Genomic DNA, 24,323 nt, shown 5'->3' with positions numbered 1-24,323 from the left:
ATATCTACCAATGATATTAATTGGAAATTATAAGAATCACTGAGGGAATTTTCAGAATTTACACGGGCTCATTTACCCATTTGTTCTTTCTCCACCCATACCAACATTTTGTTATGTCGCCCAGAGGGTGTCTCCTAATCTCTGAAAGGCATACTACAAAATACTACAAAATAGCTACAAAACTTTCTTCCCTTACCCTATCCAAATTGAGTACCACTAAAGAAATGCTGATTCTTTCATGGCCTTTGTTCAACTGCTTACATATTTGTAGAAATACCATCTTTATATTAAATCATAAAATCCATGGAAAAAAACATTTATGAAATGATTCATGTACAGAGAGGCTGCAAATATTGGGACATTTACATGATAATGACATTTCTTATTCTTTCTTTAGGGAAAAAAGTTGCCTCATTCTTTCTTTCTTTCTTATTTTTCTTGGTTGTTATAAGGGGATATAAGTTTACCACGTTTGCACTAGAATTTTTTTTGCCTCTATTTATATATTTATTCAATAATTCACAAATTATTGAACATTAACTTTTATAATTCTAAAACAAAAACCTTAAAAATCAGAAATAAAAATAAAAGCTAATCAATTACCTCCACTTTCAGATGTGCAGTTTTTCCTAAGGGTACTTTATCTATTACAAAAGGTCACGGCCTCAAATATTTTTAATAAATTGGCTAGCTTTTGGGGGGGTGTGAAGTGGGGTAATCTACTTAACATGAAAAATAATTTAAAAGCAAATAAAAGCTTCAGAACAAAGTTGGGTAATATATTTTTTTGTGGATGAACACTAACCACACAAAAACTAGGGAGGACTACATGTAAGAAGCATCATTTGATTTTAATTTTAAAGAAAAAGAGAAAAGACATTTAAAAATATATCTAATTTTCTACCTTAAAATAAGGATTGGACACATTTTTTTTTCAACAAATTCCAATTATGCACAGTTTAAAACAAGAAAGATATAAAGTGACTAAGTGAATTTAAAAAAACAAACTAAGAGTATCAGAAACTTGTAAGACTGGTGAAAAAGAATCCTACAGATTAAAAGGAGGTGTTGAAATCAGGAGGGAATAATATGGAGAGAGCAAAAGACAGGGAGAGCTTGAAGGCAAAGAAAGAAGAAACAAGAGAGATGCCATCTTCAGCCAGCACTGCTTCTGTTTTCCCAACACCTCCTTCAGAGGAACTCTTTTCTCCAATCCTTTCTCCTAATCTGTGTCCTGCCACCATTTCCCACCAGTTTTCTATACTAACTTATTCTATCAAAGTAAGCTTGGTCCAGATCTTTAGGTTTCCCATCTGTATTTAAGCCAGCAACTTTTAGGATCCAAATTAGGTGTAATCCTGTCCCCTTTAAAAGCTAGAAAACCCCAGTGACTGGGTTAGTTTAAGGCTTTTATTGTGCTAGATTATTCAACATTAAGCATGTATTGTCACTAAATCAACAAAGACTTCTTTGAAGTCTGTGGGGGAATTTGATTGGAAATGATGATTCTATTAAAAATAGTTGTAGAAAATAAAGTTTCTCCTAAAATCTATACATCATCACTTTTTTCTAGCTACAGAATATTTCTCTATTTTTTTTTTCCACTTAGCACTTCTAGGCTTATAACTTTAGGAAAAACCAATGCAAGAAGCTCCAAAGTGCTGTGTTGATCAGATCTGTGTTCACAAGAGCTCTATTTAGTTGTTTAAATGTATTTAAATTTGAATATTCACCCCTGTAAATACGCTCAAGCCAATAAGCATCTATGAGAATACAGGAACAAGGAAAAGTGGTAAGAAATACGGTGGTTATCTTAGCTGAACTTTTCATTTTTATTGAAAATAAGAAGATAGTAGAATTGGGGGTTAGGATCAGAGATGAACCATCAATTTTTTATTGTAGAATTGTGGATTCCTGTACTCTAAAACTTGTAAATTATTTTGAAACTTTATGCAGATGTAGCCCATGTTATAGTAATTGAATACAATTCAGATGGATACTCAAAGACAGAAGACTGGCTACTGAAAACAATCCAGTATGATACTCTTACTTTATTTAAGATCAAGTGCTTAGAAAATTGATGTAGTATATAGCTTCATTTAAATGGGACGAAATAAAAGGTAGATCATAATATAGATTGTACATGTCTAATGTTTGATGCCTAATATATTTAAATCAGAGAAGTAACTTTACATAGATATACACACATACATATATACATATAGCTTTTGAGCTTGTATCATGAAACCCTTGTTACCTTGGAATTTTACATTGGAGATTATTATGCAAGACTTCTGTTTGAATATTTAGAAAAAAACCAGCATATTTGATGAAGATTGTGTAATTTTTATATTATTGATTTTTAATGTTTTATAAAAAAGTTTTATTGAAATGAGGTTATTTTGTTTAGTGATGGTAATGGAGATGGAGGCATGTAAATGGAATCATCTACCTTTTAGAGACAGAATTTAGATTACAGAAAATCTATAATATATTTTACCTGGGAAGTGCTGATGGAGAGGGGTTATAAAGAATGACTCTGTAGATTCTGGCTTGAATATTTGAGTGGATAGTGGGGCCATTTAATTAGATGGGAAGAACCAAAGAAGAATCATTTAATAATTGAGAATATGGAGAATGACTTAGAATCTAAAGAAAAGATCAAGAAGTTAATTTACATGTAATAATTTTAGTGATGGGTTATTTACTACTTGTCATGGACTGTCCTGAGCATTTTCAATCTATCATCTTTTAAAATTATGCTAGCAATCTTATGAGCTTGATGATGTTACTTTTACAGAAGAGGATATCAGGGCACAGAGAGGTAAAATAACTTGCCTGAGACCAGTAACTGGTGGAGCAGGATTTATATTCAAATTTGGTTGACACCAAAACTTATCTTCTTTATGACTAAGCTATTATAAATATCATCCTAATAAAAAGGTAACATGCTACTTACCTATATCATTTTAGCTTAGATATTATAAAGATAAACACAGTTACTAATTTATGGAAAGAAAAGAAATGTATTTCATTACAAAGAAGAATTTTCATGTTAACTCTAGTCTGGGAGATACCGCTGATAACTATTTCAATGCTTAAAGAAAACTTGATTGATGCCCGTCACAGATCTTGTGTTATAACTAGTGAAAAAATAGAACATGAAGTCAAGGGATTACCTTAGCTACCCTTGCTTAGACCAACACTTATGATTATGCTTTAAGATTATTCACCCGCAACTAATTTTAATACGTCACTCAATAACGAGTGTCACTTAATTCTTAAGTATTTTGAGTGCAATCTGAAGGATGCTTCAGAAAATAATCATTTCAGAATTCACTGGAATAGAGTTATGAAGCCAGATTGACAAATCTTTGGCCAGCACAACTGACATTCAGCTCTTTGCTAAAACTAATAAACAAATTTGCTGAAACTAATAAAGCAACACTGAACATTGAGAAACATCTTGGCCTGATGAAATAACAGTCATGAGTTTGTCCCCTGCATCAATTAATTATTAGTGTGAGATTTGGGACAATTAGCTTACTTTTTGAGCCTCTATTAAATGGTTTGTGAAATCAGGATGATGACCCTCTCTTGCAGTATGTGTGAAGATCAGGGAGAATGTACAGTGAATGGCAATATAATTATAATTAATAGTTATTATTGTGACAGTGATGATGACAATCACAACAATAATGGTAATAATTATTATTATATCTCAGTAGAAATGTTATAGAAGCACGGAATCTGGAGTCAGAGGTTTTTATTTTTTTCACACTCATTGTGGGCACTAGATCATCTATAAAATGGTAATAATGACTCATGTCTCACAGGATTGATAACTAAGTGATTAGAATTGTGCCTGGCATTAGAAAGTGTTTAAGAAATGTTGCTATTGGTATACATTGTGATATTAGAAGTAGATATAATAATGTTAACAGTAATACATCTTAATACAAACTAGTAAGCCCTGGAAAGATCTCTGTAGATAATACACGGTAAATTTCTTGAAGAAAGATCTTAGAATTACCTCTTAAACACACCTCACTAGTATTAGTGAATTCGTCTCAATTTCTAAGGCAGTAACTAATCTTATTTTGATGTTTCTTGGTTTGCACATTTGCTTTTATTTATTGTTAATTAAATTATGTAAGGAAATACATATGAAAGTGATTTAATGCCATAAAGGACAAGGTAAATATAAAATACCATTAAAATAATGTTAACAATTATGATGAAACATTCTATAATCTGTCTACTTATATCTATCTCTCCATCTACTTATCTTTCATGTTTTTAAAAAATTTTTTAAAAGTACTTTCATGTAGTATATTATTTTGTACTTGAAATAATGCTGTAAAATATATAGGCAATAATTATTATCCTCATCTTACAGATAAAAGATGAGACACAAAGAAGTTAATTGAAATATCCAGATTTAGAAAACAAATTTAATGGCAGAATGTTATCTGCAGATCCAGATCTTTAGTGCAATTTTTATTCACATGAACCTGCTTTAACTTACATCTTGCATCTACTTTGAGCCTTCCGTCATATTCTACTCATTCAATCATCCATTCATTTAATTCTTCTATTCATTTATTCACTCAGTTCATTCAACACACATGGGCTGAAGCCACTTAGTATTTTCAAACTATCATAGATTCACAAAAACTTATCAAGAACAATGGTCTAGAAATCAGAGGACCTGGGTACAGTTCCCGGCTCCACCATTAACCATCTGTCCAACCTGTCTTCTCCATATGGTTGGTCAAACAGCATCTTGAACCAGATTGAGTTTAAATGCCACCTCCTCCTTTATGAAACCTTCCAAGCACATCTTATGTAAACAATTCTTTTGTTCCATGGTGCACTGTTTCTCCTATCTCATTTTCCACCCATTTCATGCTGCCTTGCATAACACTACTTAACTGAGTGAGTTGGATTTTTACAATAGAGGATTAGGGAAGTGAGAAGGAAATAGGCAGGAGGAAGAAAACACAAACCAGGAAGGAGAATAAGATGAGTAATTACATGACGTTGGAACCCTGTAAGTTGAGGCTTTTTGTAGTTGCAACAGAAGCCCTACCCAAACAAGCAAAATATCATCTATATCATTTTGTGTTAGTTAGCTTCTTGTGGTTGCAAGAAGAGACTCACTCAGGTTTTCTCAAGTAATATGAAGTTTACTTTAAGAATATAAATGTTGTGTAAGGCACAATCATGGCCCCAAAGGATGTCTACTTCCTTTTTTTTTTTTTTTTTTTTTTTTTTTTTTGTCGTTTTTTTTTTTTTCGTGACCGGCACTCAGCCAGTGAGTGCACTGGTCAGTCCTATATAGGATCCGAACCCGCGGCGGGAGCGTCGCCGCGCTGCCAGCGCAGCACTCTACCAAGTGCGCCACGGGCTTGGCCCGGATGTCTACTTCCTAAACACCAAAAACTGTCATTATGTGATACTGCATGGCAAGGGGGAAATAAACCTTCTCCTTTTATTAAGGAGAATTCAGGGAATTAAATGGAGTGAAGTTTAACTTAACTTGATCAGCTGACCTTGAGATGGGGAGGCTGTTCTGGATTGTCTACATTGGCTCACTTTTATAATCACGAGGGTGCTTATAAGTGAAAGAGAGAGGAAGAAGACTCAGTGTCAGAATAAGACAGAGTTTTGAAGCTGCTCCGCCACTGGCTTTGAAGAAGCAGAAAGAGGCCAAGGGCCAAGGAATGCAAGCTGCTTTTAGAAGGTGGAAAAGTCAAGGAAACAAATTCCTCCCTAGAGCCTGCAGAAGAAACACAGCCCAGTCAACACCTTGATTTTAGCCCACTGAAGCCCGTTTTTTAGTTCTCGCTTCCAGATTGGTTAAGATAATAAATTTGTGTTGTGTAAGCCCCTAAGTTTCTGGGAGTTTTTTACAGTAGCAATAAGAAATCAATACAGGTAATAATAATACTGCAGGTACCTAAGCCATATATCCAAGCATGATAGAAACCCAAGGAGAGTGGTACTGCCCAGCCTTAAAGGAAGCCCAGTCTCCCTGGGGCTTGAATGTAGGACATTTCTTAAGTGGCTAAAAGGTCCTTTGAAATCCAGCATTGCTCTAGATTTCAGTTTGTCTGTAGCCTTTGCTACAAAGGGATTTTTTTGATACTTACTCTAGTACTTTATCAATAATGTGAATCTGCTTTTCTGTGTTGCTGCTTTTCTCTCTATGTCTTTACAACATTAATCCCAGTGTCAGCCAGCTACCACATCCTCTCCTCTACTTAACCATTGATTGTGCTGGCTACAGGCCTTTGCTGTCTGCATTTATCAGTGCACCTTTTAATTTTTGCTCTTCTCTAGCAATAGCTGTCTCTCTTCTTATGACTATTATCAAATGAAGGAATCTTACTGATTTAACTAATCAATATTGACCATAGAGGGCAGTGCTGTGATACCAGGAAATCTCAGGAGGTGCCAGCCAGATTCTGTATTGGCTGCTCTTGGAACAGGCACCTACTGCTGGTGCAATCATCTTGGCAGATGGAGAAGTGCTATGAGTTGCAAAACACGGCCACTGAGGGAGCTTACCCCACAGGGACCTCCTGTGTGTGTGCGCATGTTCGACACTTAGAGCAAAATAGACACTTTTTTCTATTACAGGGGTTAGAAATATGTGTTCTGAAATAAAACCCCCTGGATTCAAATCTTGGTTCAATTACCTACTAACTGGGAGACTTAAATTAAGTTGCTTAACTGCTCTAAGTGCATGTTTCCTCATTTATAGAATGGAGATAGCTTTAATATCACTATCATAATTGTTGTGAGGATTAAATTAAATAATCCAATTAAAATGATGGGCATATAAAAAGCCCTCAATAAATGCATGATAGTTCTTGCGGGGATTTAATGAAAGAGTTTCTTTACTGCTGCATGGGAAAAGACCTTGTATCCGGAGTAATGCATAGGATCCTTGGAGATGGGAGATGTTACCTTACATTGCTTTGAAATCACTCAAAGAAACTCACACAGTGTCTGTGTTACATAGATGTTACCCAATTTATTCTCTCATTCAGTCAATATTCACTGAGCGGCTATTACGTGCCAGAATCTGTTACTAGGCACAGAAGTACAAAGATTAACAGAATGCTAAATCTGGCCTCAAGGGATTCCTCAGTGTTCTGGGTGATAGGAAGAAAAAGAAATGAAGGGATGGTAGAGACATAAGAAGAGTAAACTCAATTAACTCAACTTATTGACTATTTGAACTTTGGGAAAGAAGAAAGGGAAGCCACAAAGATGTAGTGGCCTTACAGATCATCAGATCCAGCTCTTTCATGTAGTAAATGGTGAAACTGATATACATGAGTCTTTCCTGCAAGGAAATTTCTGGGCTATTTTGACAGAGTGAATCCAGCAGTGCACGAGGCCCTCGGATAAGTTTAGAAGCAGATGAGTTCTCCCGTGAGAATCTGTCAGAGCCCAATGCATGGTATACATCTACTTGCCAGAGTGTTTATCCAGCATGGGTCATCTTGCCATTGGCTGGAATTGTGAGCACCAGACCAGCATCCAATGCTTCAAAAGCTCTGAATTCTAGTTTGACACCTTATTGTTTTTTTCTGTTAGAAGAATATGCTATCAATGATATACAATATCCAAGTATGACTAAAGAAATCCATATATAACCATCCTGGCTTTCTTCATTCTAGAACATGTGCATACAGCACAATCATTCTTTATTCTATCATCCAAGTATCCACCTTCCATGCTCCCAAAAAGTCTATAATAGTCTAATAGTCCTTTGTCAGTTGTGTAGATAAAGGCTTCATTTGTTCCGTTGAAATTGTATTTTTCAAAGTCAGGGTGCTGATTTTGACGATCATACTTAAAAACATTTTATATTACCTCTTCTTTTCAACTTGTCTGAATGATAGAAATTTCATCAAAACTTAGCATTTCTTTGCACACCAAATTATTTAAGTTGTCATGTACCCTACCCCTCATAACTTCATATAAGTTCTATGCTCCCATTAGCACCCTGTGAATTCCTTTATCATTGCATTGACAACACTATAAGAAATAATTTGTTATATGTTAGCACCATCTGAGATACTGTGAACTTTTTGAGATAGGATCTCTCTCTCTCTTTCTCTCTCTCTCTCTCTCTCTCTCATATATATACATACATGGATTTTAAATCTATATTTCCCCAGTCCCTAATAGTATCTAGCACCTAGTAGTCAGGTCTCAACAAATGCTTGTTGAATTGAACAGAATATGTTTGTCTTATTCAATCATTCATTCAACAAATATCTGTTATGCACCTATTATGCCCAGTAGTGGTCTACACATTGAATGATAAGAAATATTTAATTACTGTCTTTATGGAACTTACATCTAACATTATTTTTAATAAAGCCTTATAAGAATAATGCCATTTTACAAACAATTTTTACTTATATAACTTCCTGTGAGTGGCAAACAAGACATAAATTTAGAAATTTTCTATTCAAGTAGTGTTTCCAATCAAACTAAGTTAATAATAGTTATTTCAAAGGTGGCTTCCAAATCTTGAAAGGTTACTTGTAGACTGTGGAGCTTCATGTCTGCTATTTTTAGTGGCTTTCTGCCAAAAGCAGCTTAGCCTAATTGGGAAGGGATGTATCCTTTTCTCGATAAGTGAATAACTCTCATGAATGATAATGAGAGTTATGTGTGAACATGAAGAAAAACTTGACTCTAATACTGTGGATTGCACAACAGCTTTGCAGAGACTGCATTCATGATTGATTGTCTCTCCCTAACTGGCTTCCATCTATCAATATGATTTGAGGAAAGAATTGCTTTTTTATCCTAGAAAAGTCTCTCAAAACAAAGACCAACTAATTATTTGAAAATTCCAAAACACACTTTAGGATAGTGTTACAGAGTGAAAACACTTCCATTTGGATATCCCATAGGAGCTGCCATTCATTAATGTTTAAAACAGATGCTTCAGGGAGCAACATATTTAATTAAATCCAAACCTGTTGTTATTATTCCAGAAAATATTATTATTAGCACAAGTTCCAAATGGAACTCACAGCAACTTCTGGTTGGAGTTTGAAAGATATTTTAATTTCTAAAGAAATTTACTTAAAGTAGAAATCATCACAGTTAGCTAGATACATTTTCTTCAGCTCAAGGTCATGATAGTTGGAAGAGTTAGTTAATTGCTTAGAATCATTGCTACATTGATAGAGTGACTGAACAGCCCAGCTGGCTGGACAGGCCACATGCATCATTATAAAATGCTGGAATGTGCACATGAAGTAGCTGTCCTTGCTTCTAAAAGAAGAGAAATGAGAAGGAAAAAATGTCTTCAAATTTCATAAGATGGACTTACAAGATTGGCAGATGTGTCACTAATTACATAATTACTTTCTTATGAGGCTCTAATAAAATTATCTGAAGCCCAGAAAAAGTCTAGCAGTGAATTATTTAATTTAATACATAGTATGATAAAAATAATTAGTATTTACTTTAAACCCTAAATTGTCAACAAAAAACCTCAAGTAATTATTTTCATAATGCTGCATAATGAAATAAATGTGTAATTAGTGACAGATGGGACTTTTAAAATGTAAAAGATAGAAAAAAATCATATCACCTGTTTTGGTTATTTTTTGTTACATGAGTGAAATTAGAATATTTGAAAATGAGGTATAAAGAGAATTAAAAGAATTAACTTTATCTAAATTATTGTAATAGTCTTTGTACATGCTTCCCAGAGTCCTATGAACCTTCTTTAAAATGTCTGGTTTTGAAGCCCAAAGATTGGTTTGAGCCATGCCATGCCAACTATTTCACACCATTTTTAAGTGAACAACTTGAGGGCAAAGATCCCTTAGATCTTATGAGCACTATTTTATTTGAGGCCAAGTTTTAGCAGTTACCAGAACTATTTGTTTTGTACAATAATTTTACCATTCTTTCCATTGCCTTTTTCTGTGCAGATTGAGGACAAGGGTATTTCTGTGGCCTATAAAATGGGCTGAACTACGGCTAAAATTATCAGTGTGGTCTGATTTTGTCAGTCTGTGAGACGAGCACAGATTGCTGTGGATCTGTTGATTATGTTATGTGCCAGTACCGAATACGAATGTCTATACACTTCTCATCAGCACTCACTGGCAAGTTACTGTGCATTTTTATCATCTCAATTCTTGTTGCTTTGCCTCCCATGGATTTGTCACCCCTTTTCCCCCGGGTGATGGAGCTGCCAAAGATTACTCAAAGCCCAACTTTTCTGAGCAGCGAAAAGCCCCGAAAAGGGGTTAATCTCCCAGAACCCTCAAGAGAGAGGCATTCCTTCCATTTGGGAAATTAACCACGAATTGGGGTTCTCTTCCTGCATTTATTCTCCAGACCAGGAAGTTACAGGAAGAGAACACAGGTGGAGTTTTTCTAAGTACAGTTTAACAAGTTTAACAATAGAAGCTGGTAACATTCAGTAAGTAAAGCAAGATGACATTCTGTTATGCAATTTGCAACAAAAGCTTGATTTTAGCAAACATTCTCTTCTTAGAACAATTTCGCAGTATCTTTACATATCAATCAGTAACCTGTCTGTCTCTGAGCCAGCAACCTTGCTGTGTTACAATTCCTTATCTTACAACAGAGACTATAGCCTGGGGAAAATTTCCTATCCTTTGCAACGTCAATACTTGAAACTGCAAGGCTTTGGAAAACCAGGCCCTGTGAAGTACATTTACTTCATGCATACTCCACAATTTCTGGTGTTAACTGGATTATGACCTGCTCTATGAAAGAGATCTGTTCTTGTTTTCTATGTCTCTATTATCTTCCTCTTCTTGGCCATATGACTCTACAGCTAACCCCAGTGCTTGCCTCCCTATCCCACCCCTGCTGTCCTTATCAATTTAGCTGCCATAGCAATGATCATAACTAGATAAGTCCTGCTTTTGATAAGTTTTCTTTTATAGTTTCAGTCTTCTTGTAAAGAAATGCATTCTGGGACTTTACCCCCAAACTATAACTGGAAATACAAGCTTATACTGCTGAGCTGTGGATTCCTGGGAGACGCAGCTCACATCTCACATATATTGTATCTCTACAGCTCAGTGTAGTGGTCCACTAGTAGGTTCTCATTAAATGTTTGTGGAATCATTTAGCCTATGCTAATATCACAGAGTGGGAAGCAGGGTGGTCTCATACCTCATGTTAGGGATATAAATGTAAGGGAATTTTAAGGAATTTGAGAGGATCCAAATGATCCAATAAATAACATTTCTTTCCTAGGGGAGTTTGCAATCAATTAGGAGAAATATACAAGAATCAGATGGATATCAAATATCACTTTTATTATTGAAACACTATTTTAAAAAGTTACTGTGTGGCTAAATGGATTTGCTAACACTCTAATGTGATAAACATGCCAAATTGCATTCTCCTTCTACAGGAACAGACCACTTTCTGCCTGGGGGATAGCAGACGACAAGTTTCCTTCTCTGTAGATAGCTGGTTCCAAAAGACTCAGAAGAAGCAATGTCATGTGGGTCCAGTCTGTCCTTCCAAATTCACCTAACATCAGAAGAATGTGTGTCAACGTTCTTTTATTGGAGAATAAGGGTATGAAGAAAGATTAGAAGTAATGTGAAAAATGTTTCTCAACTTGGAAACCTAAGTAATGGGCATAAGAATTTCCCTCAATGTTCTTCAACTGTTTTGTTTTCTATAGACAGGCATATGTCTTCCCTATCAAAGTACTCAATCTATTAGGGGTCAGGAGTCAGAAATATGGCAATAAAATTATATCTTTATTACTGACCAAAGTTAGACTTGGATCTGCTAACATTCCACTAAATCAAAGTTTCTCCAGAAGACTTTCCCACTGAAGACAGTGCCTTACCAGTTGGCAGAAGAGAAGATCAAAATGCACCTTCTTCATAGTCAGATGAGGATTCAGAAAGTGTTGATTTTTTAAAGACCATTTCATTTGTAAAAATTCAGCAGAGAGAAATGAAACATTCCTCTCTTAGCAATAAGCAAAAGAAGGGGTACAAATTAATCAGAAGTATAATTCTAATTTACATTCTATCACAGGAAAACACAAGTAGAATTTAAATGTTTATAGCAGGAGTCAAAGAAAAGTTTTAATCATGATCACAACTGGTTTGCACAAAGATCACGCTGAAGAATCTATCCAGAACAAGCAGTACTGAAGGCTGGGAGACCGGATAACACGTAAATAGCAACTGAAATCTGAGGATGGGATGTGATGACTTAGGTAGAGTATATGAAGAAAGCAGTGAATAAAACAGAAGAGAAGAGAGTACAAGATGAATCCCCAGGAAATGCTAATATTTATGGGATAGCTAGAGAAAAGGGAGCCTCAGGAAGTTGAGAAAAAGCAGCCAAGAGAGTTTGGGGGAAAAGAAGAGAACCGAATGGAGTTGCATAAAAGAGGGAGTGGCCAATAGTGTGAGACCTTCAGTGGGCAAGTGAGATAAGAACTGGCAGGTCTCCCTGGGGTTGAGCAACATGGAGGGAATTGGAAACATCTGTAGAATAGTGTCGCCAGAACAACTAGACCAGAAGCCACATTGTGTTGAATTAAGAAGTGTGTGGAGGTTGAGGAAGTAGAGATGGTTTCTAGAACCTGACTACAAATGAAAAAGAAAATGTGCTAGCTACACAGAGACTCCTTCCAGCCCAATTGGCCACAGTCCTAAGCCACATTCCCCATTGGTTTAATCACTGAGATGATTTTTGCACTCTGCTTGACTTCTGTATCTGTCTCTCAATTAGCTCCAAACTGTGGTGGGGTCTGGGCAGTAGGGAGAACAGTGGTGTTATTTATTAGGCACTTCCAAACTCCAACAGAGGAAGGATGATCATGGATTGAAATAACTTGTGTGTGAAAGGAGAGGGGTGCTGGCCCGAAGGCTGCTTCTATCTTTTCTTTGAGGTGAAAGGCAACATCAGCTTGTGATAGGACAGGAGAGAAGGAGAAGATAGGGGGCTAAAGGAAAATGATAAAGATTCAGAAGGAATTCTATGCGAAATAGGAATGGGAACTGACCAAGAACACATAGAGGAATTTCCAATTATTGTAGAGTTCCTCGTAAAGCTTTTTAGGAGAAAACTGAATTTTTAGTGGAACCAATGTATATAAATTGGGAAGTGATTCCATATTCAGTCAGCTTTCCAAGAAGAAAATAATTTCGCAATTAAGACTCTCAGCTTCTGAACAGCTAGTTTCTTCCAGTTCTTTTACATTACGAACACTCATTCTCAGTTCTCTTGTCCTCTAATACTAAATTTTGATGTGCCGGAGGGGCTCATCATCGACCTTATTTTCTGCCTCTATGTGTTCTCATTAGTAGATCTCATTGACTCCCATGGTCTTAACCTAAATGCAAACACCATCAGGACTCAAACCTAGCATTCTTATCACTCTAGTCAATTACTACACAAACACATGAAATTCGACCATTTAAATGACAAAGCTCCCAAAGCTCCTGTTCTCCAACTCAGTTACTCTGACCTTAGATGGCTTCTGTATTCCTCATAGCTGAGAGCAGAGTGCAAAGTACATCAGGTTAGATGGCTTTTTAAGCCAGGACACAAAAAAATAATTAGCAAGGACTGCCAGGCATTCTAAAGCCAAATATAAATGGTTCACAGTTACATACTGGGCAGATAATCAATGTTGAAGCTCACCACATCATTGCTGTTTTGTGTGGATCTATCCAGTGTGACAGTGACTTGCCACACATGGCTATTGACCACTTGATGTGTGGCTAATAGCCACACTGAGATGTGCTGTAAGTGTAAAATGCCCACTGAATTCTAAAGACTTAATGCTGAGAACTAATACAAAGATATCTCATTAATAATGTTATACTGATTAAATTATGAAATCATAATATTTTGAATATATTGGGTTAATCTATTATAAAAATTAAATTTATCTGTTTATGGGCCCTTTTTTAATGTCATTACTAGAAAATAGAAAATTACATGTATTGCTCACTGCACAGTTCTGTTGTACAGTGCTTGTCTAGATGCAGCTATTTACTGGGTATTCTAGTTGAACCCATTTATACACCCACTGTTGCACTTAGCACATTTTATTGAAATTGTACTGGGTGAGTATAACACTTTTTGGTAACCCATCATCTAAACTCTCTTCTTATAATAGGTAAATTTCTTGATAAATAGTTGTTAACTTAAGGCCTCCCTCTAAAGTAAGTGTAAACAACAGATACACACTCTCTTAGCTCCCTCTAGTTAGGGAATCAGCACTTGATCAAGCTCAGCCAATCAAATGCATCTCATCTAGATTTGGAACTGGGAATCGGTGAGGCAAAGAAGCAGGCACCACAAAGTCTTCATTCTGGTATTAAAGAGTAGCAACAGTGGGCCGACCCCGTGGCACACTCGGGAGAGTGCAGCGCTGGGAGCCCAGGGACGCTCCCGCTGCGGGATGGCCGGTGCGCTCACTGGCTGAGTGCCGGTCACGAAAACGACAAAAAAAAAAGAGTAGCAACAGCAACACTAATTTGCATTGCCACAGCTGATTTAAATGTAAGCTGAAGTGTCCATTCTTCAGAAAAGCTGCAGCAGGGCTCACTGGACTCATTTTTCACTTGAGTTTTGCTCTGATTGTGGCTATTAGTTTGTTTCTCTTCTTTCTACTAGTTTTCTAAGCCTAGTCTTACAGATTTCTGTGAGCTAGCCAAGATTCGTTCCATCAATCCCACTTCTTGCATCATCCAGAATAGATTTCTATTCTCTGTAGTAAAAAAATGCTGACCTAACCTGCTCACTATATTCTTCAAATAGGAGCAGGAAATAGAGAAAGAAGATGGGAAAGATGTCTCTGGAAGAAAAGATGTTCCGGCGAGGGCACTCAACACAAAGACTCAGAAGCAAGAAATATCATACTTTGTGTGAGTAACTAACTGCAGGAGATTGGAATTAGCAGTGCAGTACTTAAGGTGAAATGTACTAAAGTGGAGAAGTCGAGGTGCCAGGGGTAGGACCACAGAGGATGTTGCATGTCACACTAGGAGGTTATTCTGTAGATGATGAACCATGGGACATGTTAAGCATGAAAGTGACAAGGCATATTTGTAGTAGAGACAGATTGCTCTATCAATTAGGAATGATTTGGTTTCAGACAGAGAAAACCTGATTATCAGAAGTTTAGACCTTAAAGGCACATAGCACATCTCTAACAAGAAGTCTAAACACAGTCAGTATATGGTGGTACCGTGGATAAATGATGCCATCAAAGCCCTGGCTCCTGGCACCCTTGCCCCCCTCACGTCCCTCTGTATGCTAGCTCTTATCCTCAGCCTGGTACTTCATGGTCACAGATTAGTCATTCAATAATCGTACTTACCCCAAACATCTGAATTATGATGGGAGGGAAAGGAACGGGCTGCTATCCCCAAGCTACTATGTCTCTTACTTTTGGGAAGTAAAGCCATTCCCAAAATTCTGTAGTTGATGTCTTCTTATGTTTCACTGGGGAGAATCAGATCACTTAACCACTCCTAGCTGAAAAGGAGGCGGAGGGAACAAACACCTGGCAACAAACAAACAAAAAACAGTATGTATCAGCCAAAAAAAGTGTTACACTCAAAATGAGTAATTTTAAGAAAATTAAACAAAAAATTATTTACAGGGATGGGATTGAGTTGTAGGGAAACCACAGGGGATAGAGTATTCACTGAGGGCTGGTAGGAGTGGGGGCCGCCCCCTCACCCTTCCCTGAAGGAACAAATGAAGGGAGCAGGTATTAAAACTGGAAACAGAGAGTTGTGTGGCCAAGACCAAATGATGGGACTTACAGCCAGTGCACAGCAATTCCACAAGGAGGGAAGAGGAAAAGAAAACCCCCAGCCCCACGTGTCTCCCTTTGTTTGACTACCAGCTCATTGGCTGAATCCAACTCAAAGCTAGATGAGAAAGGGATACTTTGATATTATCCATAGAGGTCAACCTTGTAGCATAAAGAAGAGTGTGAGGAAGTAGGGAGAATAGATTTGGATAGGTAAGTGGAACCCAAATCACATATTGATTTGCCCAGATTATTTTTATGGAGATGGATGCTTTGCTACCAGAACAAACTGAGGTACTGATAGAAGGAAGAAGAAAAATATCTGTGGTGCAGGCAACCCTATTTACCCTTGTGACAGTCTGTAGGTAAATATAAGATGGGAAATTTATCACAACAATCCCTTGCAAGAAGTGATGGGAGGCAGTGACTGTTATTTGACATAATTTTCTTTGATTTCTATGTAATATAAACTTAATTATTTCTCAATTAGGATGTACTTTCCAAATTTAAAATATTTGCTACATTTACAGAGTTGAATTACATTTCAGATGAGTGTATTTTGATCTGTTTTAAATACATTTTGTTTATTTTTATTTTAAATAAGTCAAATAAAATGTGAAAATGCTTTGCACTGCTGTAGACCCCAGCCAACATAATATGGATTATGTTAAGTGGTAGAAAGAAGGGTAAATTTGAAATAGAGTTAACTGGGTATTAGGACTAACTCAGAGATAATTTGGTTGTTTAACAGAGGCAAGAGTCTGATCTGTCCTTTTGCATCTGTGGGGCTGGGACATAGTACTGGACTCTGATCTCCTTGCTTGTTTGTACTCTGTTAGCTTCTAATTCAATGCCTGCGTTCAATCACACCCGCCTTCTTCCCACCCCCTCACAACCACTAATCTGTCTGCAGTTCCTAAAATCTTATTTCAAAAATGTTGTATAAATGGAATCATATAGTAGGTCACCTTTGGGATTGGCTTTTTTCACTCTGTAATTCCCAGGAGATCCATCAAATTTGTTGTATGTATTGATTTTTATTCTGAGTAGTGTTCCACGGTATGTAGATACCTTTTTCAGTTCCATTGCTCTTTAATCAGTTGCACTTTTTAGGTAATTAAATGTATTGAGTATTTATGAACCAATTGCTTAGGTAAGTTATCATACGGTCATTTAAATCCTTGCTCGTTAAAGTGTGGTGAGCAAACCAGCAGCGTCAACATCATGTAGAGCTTGTTAAAATGTGGAATCTCAGGTCTCACTCCAAACTTCCTGCATTCGAATCTGCATTTAAACAAGACCCTAAGATGATTTACAGAGCAGTAAAGTTAGAGAAGCACTGATCTAAATCACACACAGGACTTTAAACAAATGCAAAATTTACTTGAGGGTAGTTCCCCTCCAGATTTTAAAGAAAAATTGGGTCTCTACTGTTGGTATCTACTGTGCCCCTTGGAAACAAATTAAGTCTTTTCTCTGAGCTTTCAGACCATCTTTCACTTTTTTGTTTTTTTTAAGTCAGCTGGATTAATTTCCCCCAAGTTTCATCAGACATGTTACCAGTCTGTATGAAAATATTCTCTCCTTTACCCAATCTGGCAAATCCACTGGAGAGAAGTGGGAACTGGCTTCTGGCCATTGTGTGTGCAGAGCGCCACCATTTTCGCTACAGAAAGCCTCATTGTCTAGAAATAATAGTGAGGTTTCGCCCACAGCAGAAATCTGCATTCAATCCCGCTGTCCCAGAAGTGGAATTTTGCTTAGAGCCAAATTCTCAAGTCTTCTTAATTTTGGTGAAGATATGTGTTTTTGCAAGTGCAAATTCATGAAATTAAAGTTGGACTTTTCCTAGCTCTCTTCTATCCAGTGTTTTACGACAGGAAGGACCTTTGAGTATTTTCTCAAAATAGCAAGTGCCGACAAAGCTAAGCCAGGTTTGCTGTTAAGTTCACCGCCCAAGTCTTTGTGAAACGTTGGTTGGGAAATATAAGGATATCGCTGTGAATTTTGACAATTTTCCAGTGTGTTCCAGTCAGGTGTAGTCAGTGTTCCAAAGGAACATTACTCTGGAGAGAGCCCTGTACCCAAATCCCAAAGGCTGGTGGGATCCCCCTGCTTTCTAGTCCTCGTGGTAATATCCTCTTAGTTTCTGCCTTCTTGTGTTAATTATAGATACAGACTTCAAGATAAATAAAAGAGCCCAGGGAACTGTGAAGACTGCCAAGTAATCTGATTTATTTTAAAGATTTCTATTAAAGATGTGTAAAGTGGCTTCACTGAAAAACACAAGATGAAATGACTGCAAATACACCAAGAGGTGTGTACTATCATTTCATTACTGCAAGTGACGATTCATTTGGAAAGATTACACTGACTATTGTTTTAGTTGGAACGCTGATTGCTTTTAGATTCCCAGTTGCTAAATGCAGACAGTCAGAATTTCTAACAATAGCCACAGTATGTGGCTGTAACAGCGGTGTTCTTGCCTTGTGTAGGTGGCGTCAAAATAGTTATGATCCCAAAGGTAATTATCCTCTTCCATCTCACTGTGTTTAATACTGGGAGGCAATTTATGCAGTCAAGATACGAGCATTTCACTACACTGTGCTATTTAAACTGGAGGTATGTTTTAAAACTATACATCATCGCATAGGCAATGAGTTTTTAGTAAAGAAATGAGAAATTATTTTTTTTATTTGTTTTGAAAACCTTAGGTTTGTCTATCAGCCTATGGGAAATTTCTGTTACATCAAAGATATTTTATAAGTTTATAAGTTAGAGCCAAGTGAAGCTGTACAGTCATTTTCATCAAACAGTTATTAAGAAAATGCCCTTGTCTGGCTAAAGGGAAAAAATGAGCTAAATAAAACAAATGAATAAAGTAAGTATCCAGGATTAAGAAGCCATCTCTGCATAGTATACGAATTTCAATATGTAGATTTTTGTGTATCTAGCATTCATTTCCATTGCTATTCTTTTTCCTGATTGTGTCAAAAAATTTCTTGAAGCCATTGATGTGAGTGAAAGAAACATCTTAATTCAGTTTTTTGAGTGTCTCCCCCCCATGCATTCTTAAATCCCCACGTTCTAGAACTGTTTGGAGAGGTTGTTGGCTGTCTCCTAAACACATCTGGAGAAGCCACATGTTTCCTGTGTGTGTCCTCATAGCACTTGCATCTTTTAAAATTTACCTAAAATTCTATCTTTTCTTTGACTCCATTTTGTTTGTTTTTTAAACTAATACTTCAAGGCTAGGAGTCTATTCATAGATGTGAGGAGGGAGCAACAAAGTCACAACTGAAGAGACTGAAGGTGGATGCTGAGCAATTGACAATGTCATGCACAACATTTCTCAAATTATCTCATGTGTAGAGCTTCCTGATTGCTCTTAAATAGTCATTAACATGAGAATTTAAGTTCTCAGAACCCCAATCGTTTACTTGTTTTTTTTAAGACTAAAAATGTTAAGGTGAATTTTTATTTTATTTTTCATTTTCAGCTATTTATCCCATTGTGACTTTCCTATTGATGGAGTTTGGATGTATAGTCCTCCCAGAACTCATGGAAATCTGTTCTCCAATGTGGCACTTTGGGTCATGGGGGCAGATCCCTCATGAATGTATTAATGCTCTCCCTAGGAGGGGAGATGAAGACTGAGTTCTCACTCTTTTAGTTCTCATCAGAGCTGATTGTTTAAAAGACCCTGGCATCTCTACTCTCTCTTACTTCCTCTTGCCATGTGATCTGCTTGTACCAGCCAGCCGCCTGCCACTTTCCACCACGAGTAGAAGCAGCCTGAGGCCCATGACAGATGCAGCTGTCCCAGAATCATAAGCCAAATAAACGTCTGTTCTTTATAAATTACCCAGTCTCAGGTATTCTGTTACAGCAACACAAATGGACTAATACACCTATAACAGAAGGGTGAGGTGCCTTAAGAGTACTTTTCTGTGAGTGTTTCTTTATCAGTCAAAGTCACCAAGAGGGGTTCAATTTTACAATTAATGCCTGGAGCTATTTCCATAAAATTTGAAGACAAATTTTTCAATCAAATTTTTAAAATGAAGGAGCTCCTCCACCTTGCTGATGTATGGACTGCTGGGCATCATCCTCAAGCCAGATCACTCTGCATTGCCCACCTGTTGAGGCAGATGATTTCTTTCCTTGAAGGTCTCTGGAAATGTCTGGGGAGGTCTTCTGAAGCTGCAACATCCTCTCTTGCTGCTGTGTCTCTATTTCGATGACCATAGACTGGCCCAGGCATTAAGCTCCCAGAATAAGACAAGTCACATGGTGGTAGCTTGATCAGAACTACTTCCTCCTCTTCATATTTTTTGTTTTCAAACTTTTACCCTCCTCTTGAGTTAATTTATGCTGATCTTTAGCCAAATGCATTTTTTTCTAGGTCTTTTTCCTCTTAATTTTTCTTGATTTTAGCCTATTGTCAGTTTCATGGACACAGGACTTTTCAAGCCTTAAGTGGTTCATTCTCTGTCATTTCTATAATTGCCTTCTTTTCTTTACAGGCATATTCAATATTTGTTATTTTTTATTTCATCATGCTCTTAGTTTTTCTGTTTATTTCAATTTTAACATTCATACACTTCTTTTCACTGGCAAATTAAATACTGTTGATGGAAGTATTCATCAGGGATCAATCAGGGAAACAGGATCCATGCCAAGTAGCAGACTGGAGAGAATATAACATGGAGATTAGTTGCAAAGACGATGGAGGCTCAATAGGGCAAGTAGGAGACATCCAAACGGTCCAAAGATTAACAACATCTGAAAGCCACTCAAATTTCTTGAGCTGAGGCAATGAAGGGGAGAGGTATTATCACAGTCCTAGTAGCATCTGGATCACCGCAGTGCAAATCTATGAAGAAGATCAGAGAAGAAATATTCTAGTCCCTTCCATTTCCCTACTTTCTAAATTCTTGTTAGTGTCTGCCATCATCTGAACCTACAAGACGCTAATGGGAAAGGGAGCCTGGGAAGTATAATTCACAGGGGTCAGCCACCTCTAATTTAGAAGAAAGCTGGAGAAAGCAATAAGGAGGTATCTGAGACCCAACAGGCAGAGATTTTGTTGGTTGCTGGCAGAGTTAATGTGCTTTTATTCTGAATATGATTTTGCTGACATTGAGCAAACATGCAGGTGTAAGAGTTACATCTGCCCTACAATAAACTTGATAAATATGGGTCAGAGGAGACTTGGGAAACACCCAAACTCAACTAAGGTGCCTGAATTATATGTCATGCCTGAAATGTGATGAGCTTTTGAAGAAAATGTCCACTTGGTTAGTATTTCTGTGTATGAATAAAGAGTGTGCTATCGAGAAAGAGTTACCTACCTGATGTCTGGAAAAGAATATTCATAAGATTTTGTCAATGAACCTTCAACAGTGTCCAGAGAAGAAGGCATAGTGACAAAGTATTTAATCTGCAATATTTGGCATTCAATCAATCTCTAGTTGTCGTGAAACAGTCCCCCTGACTCTAGTCAATTCTGGATGGAATGGCCAAGACCAAATATAGCCTCGGCTGCATTTGATATACTGCAAGAGTAGATTTGTTCCAATCAGATATATTTGGCTCTGTCACATTTTTTTTTTGGTAACTTAACAGTTGGGAAGCTGGGCACAGCTGCTTAATCTGACCAAATTTCAGCACCTACACCTGCACAATGTAAAAAATAATTTATTTTTTGATAGGATGCCTTGAACCACACATGCACTAGATTAATGTAAATTCTTGTTGCTTCTTTGCCTTGTCTTTAGTGGTGATGGATGCATAGATTATTATAACTTTTGGTTATAAGTAAGAAAATAATCTCGCAAATTTATTGAAGACTATCCTCTGTGTTCATATAGAAACCAGAGCATATGTCTACTGTTGTACCTCAGTTACTACGTCGAAATTGTAGAAGACATTTGTCCTTATTTAGGGTTGCTTGATAAAACTTCCTTCTTGTGCTTAAGAAATGTATACTTCTTGAGGGCACCAGTGCCTACTGTCCTGTAGAAGTTGAAAGTGCCACATATTAGCTTACCCAGGCTCCCTTGGGGGTCATGTGTGGGCACGCTATCTAGGCTCCACCAATTAGTTGTACCAGCTCAAGAGTTGCAGGAACCATGAGGAACTCTCTCAGCATTGTTAGAAAACATCTCAAACTCCTGGGGTGTGTTTACAATGGCAGATGAATGGTGGCAGAGGGCAGCAGTAGTGTCATGCACAAGTGGGTCTAGAGAGGGCAAGGGGCAATGTTTACTGTTGGAGACGGTGGTGGTGGTGGTGTCCTCACCAGACTGGTTCTCCTGCATGATTCTGGGCATTACCCCTTTTTATGTGGCCCTAACGTTGCTTTCTAACAATTCCTCTAGCAATCAATTATTGTTTCCATAAACTCCAATTCTGCATTAAAAAAACGACAAGAACAACAAAAAACCCCACAGTTGGTTTCAGTCACTTGCTTGATATAAAATTCAGTCACCTGATTGACATATAATAACCTATATACGTTTTGGTTCCCCCACTTAATTGATCTTCCTGAGTGTAGTCTTGTCTTATTCATCTTTGTATATCTGGTGCCCAAAAACATCTGAAATACCCAGAATTGGATTGAACTGAACTTTGCTTTTTCGTTTTCCATGCTCATTAAGTAGACTTCCAGTATTCTTTAATTTTTATTGCAGATTTGTCTCCAGAGGGGAGCAATAGATTGAGCATCTGACATAACAGCTAAGCAGACCTGAATACACATGCTTCTCTCTGTAAAGAATTCAGTGCCATTCTGGTCAGTATTTTATGGCTATGCTTAGCATCAATCAGTTCCCAGAGCCTATCTCTTTAGAGTGGCACTGACAAAAATCACATTTCTAGGGCAACAAAACTGAGGTCAGCTTTAGCTTATGGAACTACTACCCTTTTAGTATCACTTAAGTGGCCAGCCAACCTATTTTAATAAAAATTTCAAATTAGGAAACCTCCAACTTGAGCAATACCATCTGTATCTGTTACATTTCTCATTATTTTTCACCCATTTTTTCCACAAATATTTTCCTTTTCACTTTTACCACTCTTTGGCAGAAATAAAGCTGGATAGTTGGAAAGATAAAGATGTGTTTATCTTCCAATTGCATAACAAAATGCTACACTGTTGCAAACACTTGAACTGTCCCATTGCTTTGATTGTAGCAGGAGTTGGCTGCCAAGAGAATTTTTGAGAAAGGGGCAAAAAACAGAAAGGCAGTTATTGACCCTTCTCCAATGTGTTGCATTAAAAAATATTAATGGATTTGTGTGAGTTTTAATCTGCATGTGGTTGTGTTAATCACAGAGGAAAGAAGGATAGATTATTCGAAATTACTCTTGGGCTGAAACCGATTTAAAAGTTCTGAGTGAGACTGAGAAATTTTTGTTTAGAATCACTAATCAAAGGGTTTTGTTATGTTTATTAAAAGTTTATACAGATTTTTAAGGTCACCAAAATCTTTTTTCCATGTTTCAACTTCCTACGTTCTATGAACAATTAATCATATTTAAAGCACTGTGTAGTTTGTAAAGAACTTTCACATGGATTTGCTCATGTGAGCTTCACAATAGCCCTATGCAATAATTACATTTGTTAGGCAGGCCATACAAGGTGCTGAAATGTTATAACATTTCCCCCTAATTCTTTATTCTCATGGTGGCCCAATGGTATACACAGAGCTCATTATGACATTGTTTCACACCTTTACAATTTTCTCTATCCATTTAAAAATATTCTTAAAGTTTCTGAGTAGAATTTGATTCTTTGGTTTTATGCACATGTACTGCAGCATGTTCAGGATAAATCTCTACATTCCGGAGGAAGATTTGTAGTTATTTTTTACTTCCTAAATGTATGGCTACCACTCAACTTCACAAGAGTCCTGAGATATGGCTTCTGTTCTTTTCTCTTCAAAGCTATATGTTCAACATGTTCCAGGGCAGATAGCAACTAACATGAGCATTTAACAATAGACAGTATGTCAGGCTTTTCTTAAACCACAAAGAAAAGTACCTTTTAGGCTTAATAAGGAGTGAATGATTACTTTTACCGTCAGGTGAGAGACTGAGAATGCACTACAGTGCTGAGCAATAACTAAGTAAGCTGGTAGAAAATATAATGAAATATCTTAAATTCATCAGGTGCACTTTGCATAAATATCTATTTTAATGAATCTGAACTTTAGTTATAAAATCTGGACACTTCCATTATAAAATTGTGTAATTACCTTCTTAGAATGTGAAGACAAAAGATAATAATTGATATGTATTGAGAATTTCTTATAATTTGCCACTGTGATAGGTGCTTTATACCTTTTATTAAAATTATTTCTCATTCCAACAATAATAGTAAATATAACAGATGAGAAAACTGAAATGTTTAGCCATATACCAAATGCAACACAGTCAGTTAGTGGCCATATAATAAGAAGGAGCCAATAATATTTAAAAT

The sequence above is a fragment of the Cynocephalus volans genome, chromosome 15 (genome assembly GCF_027409185.1).
Source record: "Cynocephalus volans isolate mCynVol1 chromosome 15, mCynVol1.pri, whole genome shotgun sequence".
NCBI lineage: Eukaryota > Metazoa > Chordata > Mammalia > Dermoptera > Cynocephalidae > Cynocephalus > Cynocephalus volans.
The sequence above is the reverse complement of the archived record's forward strand: the minus strand, read 5'-3'. Positions refer to the sequence as shown.